General features: G+C 36.8%; 1 pseudogene; it reads right to left on the reverse strand.

The window, feature by feature from the left end:
• Positions 1 to 9,697: 9,697 nt before the first annotated feature.
• Positions 9,698 to 11,716, reverse strand: LOC149016093 (L-type lectin-domain containing receptor kinase IV.1 pseudogene; annotated as a pseudogene).
• Positions 11,717 to 16,705: the final 4,989 nt, after the last annotated feature.

The raw sequence follows: 16,705 nt of genomic DNA on the forward strand, positions 1-16,705 counted from the left end.
CTCCTTTCTATTTAAAGATAATGAAACCTCAACCCACAAGTAAGTTGATTGGGATTTTCCTGCCGTGGATGTAGGCTTCACAATGAATGCTGAACCACGTTAATTCTTGAGTTCTTGTGTGAATGTTTATGATAAATTCAACAGTATTGAGCAAAGCAAAATATCATTACAACAACAATATTAACTCAGCCTTATCCCAACTTAATTAGTTGTGTGGGTTCAAGCTAGGGGTGTCAAAACCTAACCCGAACCGTTAAAACCGAACCGAACCGGCCCGTTATAGCCCAAACCGGCCCGCACCGAAACTTAATGGGCTGTGTTTGGGCTGAACAACCTCAGCCCGAACGTTGCGGGCTGGGCTGGGCTAGCCCGTGTGCGGCCCGCTAGCCCGAACGTTTGGCCCGAAACCAGCCCGAACCCAAACCAACCCGTTAAGCCCGTTTATAAATAAATAAAATAAAATAAATCTAAATGTAAAAGCCAAGAAAACCCCCAAATTTCTATTTGTTTTCTTGATTATTTTGCTTTGGAATATGCAAATAACAAGCCTATCATAGCCTTCGCCATTTGGAAGATGGGTTTAATAAATATTTAGCAAATGTATAATCATTTGAAAATTTTTTAATGCTTTATTTTGATCCATTTTAAAAAGTGTTAAGAAGGGAAAGGAGAATAGGCAAATACAACCCACTAAAATTCATAAAGATGCTAGATTTCTTTTGTATATTAATTCTATAATTTTTACTTCTTTGTAGAAAAAGAGTTTTTGATTTTGAACACCCAACACAAGAAATTTGAAAAGAACTTAATGCTTATATGTATTTACATATGTTAGAATATTAATTGAATATTCCACATAAGGTGGGCTTCATTGATTGTGTTACACTTTGATTTGGTTTCTTATTGGTCTGATATGGGTAATATACGGTTACTAGAACTCTTATATGGACTGGCTAGTGTGGGCTAATAGGAACCGTTAGATCTTGATGGACGATCTAACGGATTTGCCTATATAAAGGATGCTAGGTCCCTCCTCTAAACCCTAATCATAATCACAATCACATCTGCTTAGTCAGAAAAGATATACCATCAAGCCAGTGAATAGGGAGGAGTCTAGAGGAGAAGATCCAACATCAAGTTGATCATAGAATCAACTTCCACCTCAAGTTTGTTCCTAGTGGGAGACATAAAGAAGATATTCCGCTGCGCTTCGTCTCCAATAGAACCATAGAAAGGTATGCTCATCATCATCTTGTGTCATTATCATACTAAGGTGTTTTTAGTCGATCTATGCGATCTTGGATAGAAATATTCTTACATGAAATATACTTATTTCAACACTAGATGAGACTTAGTATCTTTACGCTACTGCATTCAATAATTTCAAAACAGTGCATTCAGTGGGTAAACAATTCATCAAGTGTTCCTTGATGGACTTCTTAATGGGCAGTAAAAGAACATAACTACTTTTCACCTCTGCAAAAAATCAACTTTTGTCTTCTATACTCTTATGAGTCATATCCATCAGTTACTCAGTAACAAAGAATGTGTGGTTAACAACACATCATCTACAATTTCTTGAAGTTTGACTTTTTAAGAATCTCGATAACAATCATATTGTTATAGACAGAAAAAGTGACTAACAGAATAGCACACATATATCATCATGAAAACACCTTTGGACAGAATTCATGACATACAGTTGTGATACTCCCTCACTTTATTATCACTTTAATATGTAACTTATTAGTACATCACTAGAAAGAGCACACATATATCATCATGAAAACACCTTTGGGCAGAATTCATGATATACAATTGTGATACTCAATCACTTTATTATCACTTTAATATGTAACTTATAAGTACATCACTAGAAAGAGCACACATATATTATCATGAAAACATTTTTTTTTGGCCAGAATTCATGACATATAGTTGTGATACTCCATCACTTTATTAGCACTTTAATATGTAACTTATAAGTACATCGCTTTATTATCACAATGTGGGTAACATATAACTTATAAGTGCATCACTTTAAAGAGTACACATATATCATCATTAAAACACCTTTTGGACGAGAATTCATGACATATAGTTGTGATACTCCCTTATACGTCGGCGTCCATGAGAGTATTCCAACCTTCGAAAATTTTACCACCTTTGGGTGTATAAACTTCTTAGATTAATCAACTCCCAACCAAATGTTTGTACATGTCTCCCTCTTAATGCTATCACATAATTACCACCTTTGGGCGTATAAAAATGCATTAACATCAAGAGACATCCCATTACTATATATGGTGACATTCCATAAACCCAACCATGAATGCCACTTTGGCGAGTCACTCACAATCAAGCTCATGAAATTCTCATATTGGGATATACTTTATGTTACCCACAAATAATGCTAATACATTGTTTGGAAGAAATCCAGTTACCAAAAGGCAATCGAAGCATGTATAAAATACATCACACATTTATATAAAATTCCAAATTACCAAAAGGCAATCGAAGCATGTATAAAATACATCATACATTTAAAATTCCGGATTACCAAAAGGCAATCAAAGCATGTATAAAATACATCATACATTTAAAATTCCGGATTACCAAAAGGCAATCGAAAATACATTTGCATAAAAATCCGGATTACCAGAAGTAATCAAACCCTTTATAAGGCATGCATGATATATATTTTACAATTGTATAATATCATATAAAACATGCTTACAATACAAAGCCATTTGATAAAAAAATCCATATTAAAAAATTCACCCAACGGTGAAATTACATATACAACATAAATATGTCATATCATGTTTCATACATATAAAAATGGAATTTGGTCATGAAAATAATTCCATTGTGTCCGGAAGGGTCCAAAACATAAATCCCCAAAAGAATGCTTTAAAGTTCCTACGGTTTAGCCAAAAATAAAAAAATACTAAATAAATAGCATTCCAATTATCGGCTCAACCAAAACATGATATATAATATTTCACATATATAGGGGTAGAATTGGGTCTTGAAAATGGTTCCATTGCGTTCGAAATGATCCAAAATATAAAACCCCAGAAGAAACGCTTTAAAGTTTCTTACGGTTTGGTCAGAAATAAACAAATACTAAACATATAGTATTCTGGTTTATTTATTTATTTATTAAACTGGTTCAACCAGCAAATAAAAACGGTCTAATAAATCAGAATCTTATTAGGCCGAACCGGACCGAACCGAAATAAGCAATTGAATCAAATCTAAATTGAACCGAATCGAAATCAGCAATTGAATCAAATCAAAATTGAACCAAGAATCTAAATTAGAAATCGATTCGAAATTGAACCGAAAAATCGAAATCAGAAATCGAATTGAACCAAAATTGAACCGGAATCGAAATCAGAAATCGAATCGAAATCATAAATTAAACAGAAATCAGCGAGTTGACTCGCTGAGTCAAAAAACGAGTTTGGTCCAAAATGGTTCAAACAATAAATCCGGATCGCCCAAGTTAATCCATTCGCTTGGACCGATGACTGGTCAACCGGGTCGACCCATTTGACCTGACGGGTTCAAATCGGGTCGCCTTGGCGGGTCATGGGTCGGGTTGACCCGACCCGTTGACTCGGTCAAACTGCCACGTCAGCACCGCACAAATTTAAAAAAGATCAAAAAGATGCTGCCGGATTCCGGCAGCGATTGCCGGCGCGTCCGAAGTCCGATGGAGACCCATAATATATCAATTTCTTCGTTTTTCCGAGATCTACGCAGTGGTAGTTTTAGATTTTCAAAATTCTTTCTAGAAAAAAAGTTATTGACAAAAAACCCCACGGTTTTGTTGAAAAAAATCAGGAGAACAAATTCACAAGTTTCATAGGTTCCATTCTAGAACCCTAAGTTCATCAGTCAACAATCCTATGGGTTTTTAATCGATTCTATACGAGCTCCGATACCACATGTAAGAATATTTCTATCCAAGATCGCATAGATCGACTAAAAACACCTTAGTATGATAATGACACAAGATGATGATGAGCATACCTTTCTATGGTTCTATTGGAGACGAAGCGCAGCGGAATATCTTCTTTATGTCTCCCACTAGGAACAAACTTGAGGTGGAAGTTGATTCTATGATCAACTTGATGTTGGATCTTCTCCTCTAGACTCCTCCCTATTCACTGGCTTGATGGTATATCTTTTCTGACTAAGCAGATGTGATTGTGATTATGATTAGGGTTTAGAGGAGGGACCTAGCATCCTTTATATAGGCAAATCCGTTAGATCGTCCATCAAAATCTAACGGTTCCTATTAGCCCACACTAGCCAGTCCATATAAGAGTTCTAGTAACTGTATATTACCCATATCAGACCAATAAGAAACCAAATCAAAGTGTAACACAATCAATGAAGCCCACCTTATGTGGAATATTCAATTAATATTCTAACAACAAAAAACCAAAAACAAACCACACCCAACCAAAAACCACACCACCCCCCCCCCCCCCCCCCCCCCCCCCCCCCCCCCCCCCACCCCCCCCCCCCCCCCCCCCCCCCCCCCCCCCCCCCCCCCCCCCCCCCCCCCCCCCCCCCCCCCCCCCCCCCCAACATTCATTTCCCCCCCCGCCGCCGCGTGCGCTCCCCCCCCCCCCCCCCCCCCCCCCCCCCCCCCCGCCCCCCCTAGTTCAAGCGAAACAAAGATGTATCAAGAGAAAGCCCGGTCTGAACCATTGTTTACCTATAATTAGAAGCTAAACAAAAATAGAAAATAGTCATAAAATGAATGCCCCAACCCCTTAATTGTGCAACTAGTAAAAGCTAAAATTAATAAGCATTTCAGGAAAAACTAAACCCAAAAATCAAGTCAGTTTCAAAAGCTCAATCAGGTACATGCATGAGATATTAATATTTTTACTGGAGGGAAAAAATCATCTGGAAGTGGGACTCACGAATATAATACAAGCAAGTCTTTAGGGAGTATTAATTGTGATGTTGGTAATACCAGAGAAGGGGAACTTCATTTATAAAGGCAAGTAGGAATTAGGTTCATATTCCAGTTTGTAATTTTTTCCCCACGGAGTTGGTGAAGAATATCAAATATAGCAATTTTGCAACAGGGATACTCCTCCAGCAAAGGTAGCAAACTCCATTAAAATTCACTGATATCCTAACCCAAAACCAATTTAGAATGCAGAAGGTTTAAACGGAGCAGCAAGCCAAGAATTCCTAAAGAAGGATGCACTTTAGCAGACGAGAAATTGCTTGCAGACTTCGTTCCTTTCCATATAACGTTCCAGCATATCTCTTGGCACTCTTTTGCTCAAGAGCACCCGTTACTCCTATGGAAAAAGACGTGTGAGTAAATATCCCTTACCTATAAAGGAGAGATGATGTGATGGAAACCAGAACAGATCGAAGAATAAGAAGGAAGAATAGAAAGGGATACAGGTGAGGGAGTAACTTTATAGCAGATGGCATCACCTTAGGGGCTCCAATGGTCTATAGAAATGGAATGGCTTAGAGACCATTTTAAAGGGAATGATTTTGTAAACGATGTTAGACGCTTCTCTCTCATTTGCCACTATGTATCACATTTGACCTGAAAGGAATAGAAGAGTTTTCCAGCTAAAGAAGAAGCAATCGTCAACAGTCTTCAACATGATATACGCAACTATCCACACGAGATTTAAGGATTCTCATCAGGTTGTCCGTGATACCCCTACTCACAGGTCAGGATTGAATATTAGAGGACGAATAATGAGTCTGGATCACCTCTTCATCGGACAAATACTAATGTCTTTTCACCATACATATTATGTGGGCCAATCCGGTACCCACCCACCTCTGAATTATTTTATTATATTCAGATGTGGAGTTTACATTATAGATTTAGGTAAATTAATAGGAGGACTAAAATATAAATAACACAATTAAGTGAAAAAAAGATGATTTGAAGTCAATTAACTAAATATGGGAAAACAATCAATATTCATAAATTAAGTAAAAAAAAAAAAAAATTCAATGATTATGATTAAATCTAATAATATTAATGGCTGAAATTCTAAAAATTGAATTAATGAAATTTAAATTCCTATTAGTAGGAATCAGAAGTTTAGGTATTTAAAAATAAAAATAAATGATTACGATTAGATTTAAAATTAATGGCTGAAATTCTAAACGAGATTTAAATTTTTATTAATAGGAATTGAAATTTTGAGAGAAAGTTTAGGGATTAAAAAAAATTCATTGATTTCAATTAGATCTGAGATAATCAATGGCTAAATTCTAACGAGAAAATATGAATGAAAATATGAGAGAATAATTAGAGAGAAATTGATGGACCGTGAATTAGTTTTTAATTAGGATTTAACTTTTTATTCCTTAAAACTATGGTTTACCCATCATCTTTATCTTAAACTTTTATTTTTAATTTTCTTTTGGTGGGGTAAATAGTGATATTTCATACGTGAAGTGGGAGACATGAGGAAAACTACATGATTAATCAAATTTTTAAAAAATCTGGGGGGCCATCGCCCCGGCCTCGGCCCCAATGTGGCTCCGCCACTGCCTGCTCACCAAATCTTCTTCTCCACTTGGAGCCTACCTATGTGCTTCATTATTGATAAAGAAACCACAGAGACTACTGGTTCCTTCCTCAACCTGGCTGGTACCAGATTAATTGTGATGGGCCAATTAAGGGAAATAACGGGAATGTTATCTTCACTGCTGCTGGTGGAATGAGCAACGGTACAATTCTCCAAGCTAAGATGACTTCAATCAAAACTGGCTTGTTTTTTCGCTAATCAAAAACCAAAACTCATAATTCAATCAGACTCATTGGGTGTGATCCAAACCATGCTTAAAACTCACCAACCAACATGGGGTACCATGGCTACAATGGAAGAAATTGACAAGCTTCGAAGCTTTTTTCACCATTTGTGAATTTTGACATGAAGTTAGGGAGACTAATATATGTGCCAATTTTTGGCTAGTTTAATCATGATTGATCATGTAATTTCATTTGATCCCTTAAATCTACCTAAACGCTTTGCTCTTTTCGTTCGTCAAGAAAGACGAAGCCGATGATTCTTTAGACTGTAACATCTTTCCTTGTTAATATAAGTCTCCCCTTTCTCCCAAAATTAAATAAATAAATTGAATTTAGAGTCCGTAATAGTGTATAAATTTTTATAAAATAGAGGACTTTTTGATTAATTTATTCATTCATTTTTTTACTCACAAAAAAAACAAAATTACGAATACATCCTTTAAGTTTATAAACTATTACATTATACCACCAAAGTTTATTCTATTACAAACATCTCCTACCCTAGACCATTAGTATAAAATTAAAAAAAGAAAAAAGAAAAGAAGAAGAGTATATGATCATTATTCAATTTTCTTATAAGTGACAAAGAGACTAAAAAGGTAGATGATAACCCCTCATGATTGTTCTTCATCCTCCCATATTTTGTTCATTTTCTTTTCTTTTCATTTTCCTTGAAAATCGAATTAGTTTGAGGGTAGAGGAGGGTTATGTGAGAATTTTAAAAATAAAATAAATACTGAATTCTCACTTGACCTCATTATTATAATTTAGATATATAATTAGAAACATAGGGAGTGTAACCATATTACGATAAATTATGTGGGATATGAACGTAATAGTTTACAAACTTAGGAAATTTTTATATAAGTTTCCTCTAACAAGGAATAGTTCACACATTAATTAAATATTAATATTTGATGAAAAATGGTAAATGCTTTTAAAACATGTGTACACAAAAAAAAAATTTGGAGTTTTCTTTTTCATAAAACTTTTCAATTCAAAAAATGACAAAAATAGAATATAAAAAAATAATAATAAGAAGTCAAGTCTTAGATAATGAATCCGTGACATTTTTCTAAGAAACGTGAGAAGATAAATTGTCCAATTTAACTGGAAGGCTAAAGAAGTCATACCATAAGGGCCATCGAAGCCAAAGAAAAAGAAAGAAGTAGAAAATGAGATAGGAGCGAATAGAATAAAGGGAAGAGAGAAAAATCTGTATCTAAAAAATATTTAAATATAGAAAGGAAAAGTAAAATTGGCATTTCAAATATTTATTTAGCAATCATTTTTTAACTTTAATACTCAATAGTAGCAATGTATTTATATCTTTCAGAAATAATAAATTTAACTGATTGCAGATCGAGGATCGGGGAGTTATGTATGTAATTTACTCAACAATTCATTAATTCCATATTTCGATGGGCCAGCGAGGGAGCGAGGGATGCGGAAACTGACTAGCTTCGTTACAACTGAAAACCATTAACATGCATAAACAGCTTAATTTCATTATTTCGCAGTTCATGTTCTTCCCAAAGAACCCAGCAGATTCAATGGGCAAGGGAAAGGGAGAGAAAGAGATAAGGGAGAAGAAATCCAGCAAGATTAAGCATGGCAGCGTCATCGTCAATTTCTACGTTGAAACTCCAACTTCTGCAAACCATAATAATCTGCATAGGAAATCCAATTCCTGCAATTTGAATAGACAAAAGCATTGCTCCTCTATCCCTTCAATATCATCTAGATATGGTTCTGATCGAAAGGCACAGCTTCTTGCCTATGCTCAACAGTTACGGAGCTCTCATTCCGAAGAGAAAGGTTGGTCGGAGGAGATGGATTTGAGAACCAATAGAGAAAGAAAGGTAGGTTATGACTACATTCCATCAGATGAGGAGAGATCCAAGAACGAATCAAACCACTTCTGGGTAAGCCACTGTCTACACTTCCCGTCCCTTCTTTTTCCTTATTGTGAGCTTGCAGCCATTGCTTGTGCCTCATGTTATGTTTTAAGCATTAATTTTCCAATTATATAGATTTTCATTTCTTTATTGCAGAGGCGACTTGGGTCTTGCTTAAAGAGTTATCTTGTGGATGGAAATGCAACAAGCGATGAAAGAGAAGTCCTTAATAACACTGCAAGAGAGAGAAGATCATGATATCATTGGTGGTGTTCTCTGCAAACTAGAGGTTACTGCGAGTCTGGATCCTTTACCTTGGGAGTAGAGCAATGTCCTTTCTCTTACACCTCTTCCATCACATATACGGGTGGGGCTTACTTCTAAATGCTGACAAAATGAATTAGAAATGCAACGATCAATGCTACTTTGGTTATGTAATAGAGAGGTGTAACGGGTGCATAGACATGCATCTCCAAGGTAAAAGATCCAAACACAAAATATAGTCAATTTGACATGTGGTGGATTCCATTGAGAATACTAGCTAGCACTCCAACGGTCTAGCCTCACAAGGAACAACATAGACATGTAAACAGATATCGGCTTGATTGATTATTGATAAATGTATTTTTGCATCTTCAAACTTTATTTGCGCTTGTATTTTTGCATCTTCAAACTTTATTTGCACAATGTATTTTCTCTTGTATTCCTAGGAATGTCAATTATGTTGATGACTTCCTAGCCTGGAAGGCCCAGTTACTTGTGGGCATAATTGTTTGGCCCACCTCTATCCCCTGGCTGTTGGATTTATGTTCCTCTGCCTTGGCTTTGCCCGATTTTGAATAATATGACTTTTCTACCCAAAAAAAAGAAAAAGATTACTGATAAATGAATATGGATGAAATAGAGTTTAATTAGCATATATAACTTGTACATATCTAATGAAAAACAAACACTAATGAAACCTTAAGAAATCTCAACGTCCTCCAGAGAGTACAGATTCTGCAATGGATGATGAGCGAGTCATTACGTTCCCAATACTAGAACCACAAACAGAGACATCACCAGAACCATTTGAAGGCACAAAAGTCAAGTCCGTCGTGACTATTCTATTATACAAAGATGGTAACTCTGGTAGAGGAACTTCTCCCTCCAAATGGCGTACAACTTGTCTCATGTTTGGCCTAGCAATTGGAATAGAGTGAGAGCAAAGTAGTCCAAGTTTTAACACTAGCTCCATTTCCTTCACTTCATAATTTCTTCCTAGTTTTGGGTCCACAGTATCTAGAATGCTGCCCTTGCACCAACATGAAACAACCCAATTCACCAGCACTATGCACTCTTCAGATGCTTTTGGCTCTATGGGTCTCCTACCACAAGCAACTTCAAGCAGAAAAACCCCAAACGAAAACACATCCGTTCTAGGGTTTGCTTTGCCAGTTTTAGATAGTTCTGGTGCAAGATAACCGATTGTCCCAACTACATGGGTGGTTTGAGGGTTAGTTCCATGGTCATACAGTCTTGCAAGCCCAAAATCTCCTAATCTTCCATTTAGCTCCTTGTCTAATAACACATTACTGGACTTTATGTCTCTATGAACCACTAGTTGTTCCCATTCTTCATGTAAATACAACAACCCTTTTGCTATGCTTTTGATTATTCGAAATCTTTGATACCAACTCAACACCATCTTACCAAAAAGCAGTTTGTCTAGACTCCCATTGGGCATGAAATCATAAACCAGAAGGAGTTCTTCTTTACGTCGGCAGTAGCCCAAGAGGGTTACAATGTTCCGATGCCTCAATTTTCCGATGCTAACAATCTCAGCAACAAATTCTCTTTCGCCTTGTCTCGAATTGTGAGAGAGTCGCTTCACAGCAACTTCTGTCTTGGACGTTGGTAATACACCTCTGTATACCCAACCAAAGCCACCAGTTCCAAGAAGCTCTTTGTCCTTGAATCCTTTTGTGGCATTATACAAATGTTTATATTTGAACCTGTAAGGTCCATAGTCAAGTTCCCAATCTTCAAGCACTTCAGCAAACTTTTTCTTCCTTTTCACTATAAATCGAATGATGAAAATCAAGACTAACACTAAAGTAGCAACCATCACAGAAAACCCAACACTAAAAACCCTAGGGCTTGTTTTATGTCTTCTTTTCTGATGAGGAAGCTTAGGTAGTTGGGAGAGATTGAGCTCTCGTGCTTTCCCATTCATCTTAAAACTCCAACCCAATATATAATAGGATACGGGCAAGCCATATATAGCTGAGGAGAAGCCCAGAAACATGGAATCCATTATGATCTTTGAAAGATCAACTCTGAAGGACAACAGTGGAATTGTTGGTTTAGGGACATTAATGGGGGCTAAAGTCACATTAAGTTGATTCACTGAACCAGAATATTCCACCCAGAGTTGCAAGGGTTTTCCACTGATAAGGCTTAGATTTACATACCTATTCTCTTCATCACTGAAATAAGAAGCTGTGGCAGATATAGCAGATTTCAGGTCATTGATATCGATGCCGACATGGTTTGCATCAATATCATTGAACTCTATGCTTTGAACGCTATCGAGCTCGATTGCGATGATATGGTTGGATGATTTGCCGATGTTGGTTGAGTTGAAGAGGCCTAGATAACTGGCTGGTAAAGCATTTGGGAACTCTTTTGAGGGTGCAATCACCAATGCAATACCAGGGCCACCTACTTTTGCTAACGGAGAGAACATGGCAAATACAAAAGTAGTAGAGAAGGAAAGAGCAGTACCAGTGGAGAGATTCATGAAGTGAATCGGGTAGGGGTAGAAGGCATGACCCATCTGTTGCAAAGTGTTGTTTGCTAACATTAGGAGTCCATTGTCTGTAATCTGAGCTAAGCCGTCCAAGCTCATGTTAACCGCTTGAAAGCCATTGTAGGTGAAATCAAGGTCTTCTTGTTGTGACTTTACAAACCCTTCAAGGAAAAGAAAGAACAACACAAGCTTGAGGAACATTAGTTTCTGCTTAATTTTACTTCGTTTCTCTGATTTAGTGATTCTTTATGCACTTATCATTATTTAATGGGTTTCTGAGAAAATCAGTGCCAACTTGAATGAATGGTCTTTGAAGGCAAGCTGACATTGATGTGTGACTTAGGGTTTGCCACAGGATTGATCGCGTTATTCTGGGTTTTGAAAAGGATTTCAGGTATGCCAAGCTTTGAGTTTGAACCATAACATGTACGAACTAAAATATCTTGGATGATCAACTCGATCTATTGACCCAACCACAATAATTGACTTTGACAGCTGAATGTTGGCTGTCTAAAGCCGAACTTTGTTGAAGATTCAAAAGAATTGTGACTGAACATGAAACTGAAAGATAATTGAAGGAGGGAAGGGCTTGAATTTTGCATCTTTCTTCTAAATTTTATTTTCTTCCTTCATATGTTAGAAAATAAACTAAAGATAACAAAATTGAGATATATGAGACGTTGGCACTCTCAGTCATGATTCCATATACATAGGTACCTTTTATGTGTAGACAACTCTATACACAATCAAAGTGTGAGTTGTTGAATCATTTGGTCACGCGATCCAAAGATCCAAATTGAATGATCGGATAGATCAGTTGCTTATAATGGCTACATTACCAATTAAAGCTTACCATTGGATCTTCTCAAAATCCGATGGTTATACCTCCATCACCCTTGATTGACATAGTGTGTAATCATTATCTTAAACTCAAAGATTAATTGGAAGGACCTATTAATAAACTCGAATGCAAATTCTTGGGTTTCTGAAGTGAGACCCCAAAAAAACACCATTTTCTAAAAATATAATATGGAAAATACACACAATTAATTCCAAGAAAATTATTTAAACATCACAAACTTTCACTATCGTGGTTGTCTAGACATAGGAAGAAAAAAATGCAAAAGCCAAGGGATTTTCCAGTGGCCCAATATTTCCAGCCAACCTAGTTTGAAAAGGCAGAGAGGGACATTCTTGTTTTTTCTTCTGTATAAAAAATAACCTTTTATTATTTATTTTTGAGTAGGTTATAAATTTTCCTTCTATTATATATCAGAAAGGGGATTTGAAATCCGGCCTTCTCGGACTAGAACTTGAGTCTAGCGCCTTCCACCACTCGGCCATCAATTTTCTTCTTTTTTTGTTATAGATTGTACTTATTTATTAATTATGTGAATAATTCGCGAATTATTCTCCCAATCTGAATGATACAATTTATTCCCCTGCATCCACAATTTTCCCATTGATTTGGTTAAATTCTCGACTTTTACCCATATGAATAAAATCATGATTAATTCTTACTGAACCTAGTATATGCAAATAATTTGGCCAAGTTAATAACAATATAAGAGAAAAGGTAAAAACCATCGATTTTTCCTTGCAAACACGTTGGGGTTAATCTTTCTTCTTCTTTCTTCTACAATTTTCTCCATATGATCGTTTTGCAAACAATTTCTGCACACTCCTAGGCTCTGATCTTTTGGTGGCTTGGGTTGCGATTCATTTGTTTGATATTACAAACAGTAAAACTCCAACTTTTATAAGATTCTTCCATTCTTCCTTCTACAAAAGATTTTTGCACATTCCCCTACAATTCTCTCTTTGCCGACCGATTGAGATTCTCAACTTGAGAATGATAGTTAAAGTCGAGACTCAAGAAACTGAGTTCTATGTTCTTTTGCAATACTTTTTAAACCTATAAAATTCAAAACCATAGTTTTTCTTTTTCTTTTTAATAATTAATCTCTCTGTTGGGTATGTATGTTAATCTTACATACAACTTCGCTTGACTTAAACATCCAAAATTTTCACATGTTTTTCTTTTTCTCAAACAATAATTCTTCAGTCCGCATCCAAATTTTAATTTTCCCTCTTTCTGACTGAATCGATAAATTAATTGATCGAATTATTTTGAATAATTCTCCATCCGAATAATTTCCGAATCCAAAATAAATATTTTATAAATATATTTCTTTATTTTGTGTGACCGTACATGATTGCAACACCTGGAAACAATGAGAAACAAAGAAATGTATCAAAACAAGAAAATTTATTTCTTACCTAAAAACAAGGAAATGAAACAAAAACGTTGCCATAAAACCCCTTAGCAGCCAAGTTCACAAAAGTCACATGCACAAGGAAGAGAGATCTAAGAAAGGAATTACACCAAAAATAAATAGAAGTGGCGGAAATTCCTAGCGCCTCGCAGCGGTGGAAAACCTGGCACTGATTGAGGGAGTAAGGAGCTGTAGGAAACCTGGTAGTGAGAGGGAAAAACCTTCCCTCCACTTCCATCTCCAGTTCGACCAGTTACTTTTCAAGATGTAGCTTCTCTGCCCCTGTGGCATGATTCTTCTCCACCGTACTGGCATGTCAGTTTCCGCCCTTTGTGGCATGTTTTCCCTCTTTGTGCTTTGTTGTTCTTGGTATTCTCATCTTAGTTTTCTTTGTTTTTGGTGTTCTCATCTTAGTTTTCTAGTTCCATTCATGACTATTGCTTCTGTGACCATTGAGTTCTAGATCGATAACTATTGGATCTACAAGAAGGTTCATCAGCCCTTAATCTCTACTGGGTTCTTGCAAAGCCAGTGTGCAAGAAACCGTTTGAAGGTTTCAGTGGCTTCACTTGGAAAATGTTTATCCTTTCGGATGGTGTTTCATGGAGTCAAGCTATTAGAGATGGAGACACTGGAAAATTCAAGGAGGTTCTTGCACAGCCAGTTTGCGCCAATGAGTTTTCACGCAAGCTCCGTGCTTATCGCCTTGGTCTATTTGTTGCTATTCTTTCAGATGGTTGTACCTACTCTTTAGATCTGGTCAAATTTGATGGTCTCTGGTTTGAAACAATCTTCTATGGAATTTGGATCACATCTAGTCCAACATTTTCCTGTGGCCATGGTCTGTTTTTAGGAGCACTACTAATAGGGGTTTCATTGGCTGTCCAAGCAGATGGTCGGATGTAATCTACTTCCAACTCCAATTTCAGTTGCACTGAGGACATTGTCGGCTCTTGGTATTTGCCTAGTGCCAAGACATTCATGCCAAGCCTACAAGTTGAAGTGTGGGGACTTGAGGTGTTTTCGATTATTCAAGAGATTATGATGGTGGATGCGTATTGCATATCCTATGAGCTTATTAGTTGTGTTGCAATTATAGCTTTATTTCTAAGGTGTTAGTGGGATGGATCAATTTCTTAGCTTGGATGACCCTATCTAGTGCATGTATGATAGTTTGGTCAAATTTCTCTCCTTGGTTTCGAATGCTTGTATTCAAACCTTGTGTTTCCATGTTGTAATCTCTTTGCTCCCTTTACTTTCTAATGAATGAAGTTACTTTTTCCCAAAAAAAAAAAAAAAAAACCTTAGCAGGCAAATGGAAGGAATTTTTCTTGTTTATTTTGCTTGTGGTTATTCTCTGTTCATGGTTGTGCATCCGTTATCCCTAACAAGTGGTATCAGAGCTTGAGATTCTTTGTTTTGCTATTTTTCTTTTGCAAATTAGGATTTGCAATAGGGTGTTCTTGGCAAAGAATAATCCGCAAATCTGATCTGTGAAAGATGTCGACTGGTCAATTACGGATCGATGTGGAGAAGTTTGGAGGAAAGGGTTTCGAATTCTGAAAGCTAAAGATGGAGGCTTTACTTGTGGATAGAGATCTGTGGTACATGGTTGAAGACGACAAACCATCAGAGGCGGTGTCTATTGAGATGAAGGAATGGATAAAAATGATCGGAAGGCTTGAAGTCTAATATGGCTGTGCTTTGCTGATAATGTTTTGGTAAACGTGACTTCTGAAAAGACAACGATGGATCTCTGGACGAAGTTGGGAAGCCTTTATCTAAGCAAGTCACTCGTGAATAGGTTGTTTTTGCGAAAGAAGTTGTACAATCTGTGGATGAGTGAAGGTAATTCATTTTCTACGCATTTAAATGAATTTAATACTATATGTGGACAACTTGAATCTATAGATGTTAATCTAGATGAGGATAAAGCTTTTCTTTACTTTGTTCACTGCCTAACTTGTGGGAGCATATAATTATTTCGATTGGTTCTGGTATTAGCAAACTATCTTTCAAGACTGTAGTAGCAGCCTTGTTGTCCGAGGAGATGAGAAAGATGGGTTCTAAAAGCACCATGAGTGAGGCTCTGGTGGTTAGAGGGAGAAGTAGGGAGAAATCTAAATATGGTGATAGAAGTAAATCTAGGGCAGATCCAAACCCCGAGATAAATCTAGAGTTACGTGTTGGAAGTGCAAGAAAGTTGGACACATGAGGAAGGATTACAAAAGTAAAAATGTAGGCCCAGAAAAGCGAGATAAGATATCATCTTTTGCTACAAAGAAGGACGATGATAGTGGCATAGGAGATATGAACATAGTAGGTAGTTCATTTCAGAGTGATCGCAAGGAATGGATAATTAATACTGGAGCATCTTTCCATATGACACCTCGTAAAAAATGGTTTTGTAGTTATGAGCCATGTCTCGAGGGTATAGTGAGGATAGAAAATGACATAAACTTGATATAGTTGGTCGTGGGAAGGTGAGACTGAAGATAAAAGATGGAACAATTAAGGATTTGCCTAGTGTGGTGCATATTCTTGGTCTTACCAGAAATCTTATCTCAGTGGGAACTATGGCAAATGTTGGTGTCAGTTTTAGCAGTGACAAGTATTCATGCAAACTAACTCGTGGGTCTATGGTAATGTTAGAGGAGAACGACATGGGAAGCTGTGGAAACTATTGTGCAACACACTGCTTTAAGGCAAGAGCTATATCTCTGAGCAGGTGGAGGACCCTTCAATGTTGTGGCATAGAAAGTTGGGTCATATTGGTTGGAAGGGAGTAGAGACCTTGACAACAAAAAAAACTAGTGGATGGAATGCCAAGATGTTCTATGGGATTTAATTTCTGTGAACATTGTCTATATGGGAAACAAAAGCAGGTTTCATTTAAATCCCAAGAAGGTAGCAA

The sequence above is a fragment of the Hakea prostrata genome, chromosome 5 (genome assembly GCF_041222555.1).
Source record: "Hakea prostrata isolate BN-2017 chromosome 5, UWA_Hpros_2, whole genome shotgun sequence".
Taxonomy (NCBI): Eukaryota; Viridiplantae; Streptophyta; class Magnoliopsida; order Proteales; family Proteaceae; genus Hakea; species Hakea prostrata.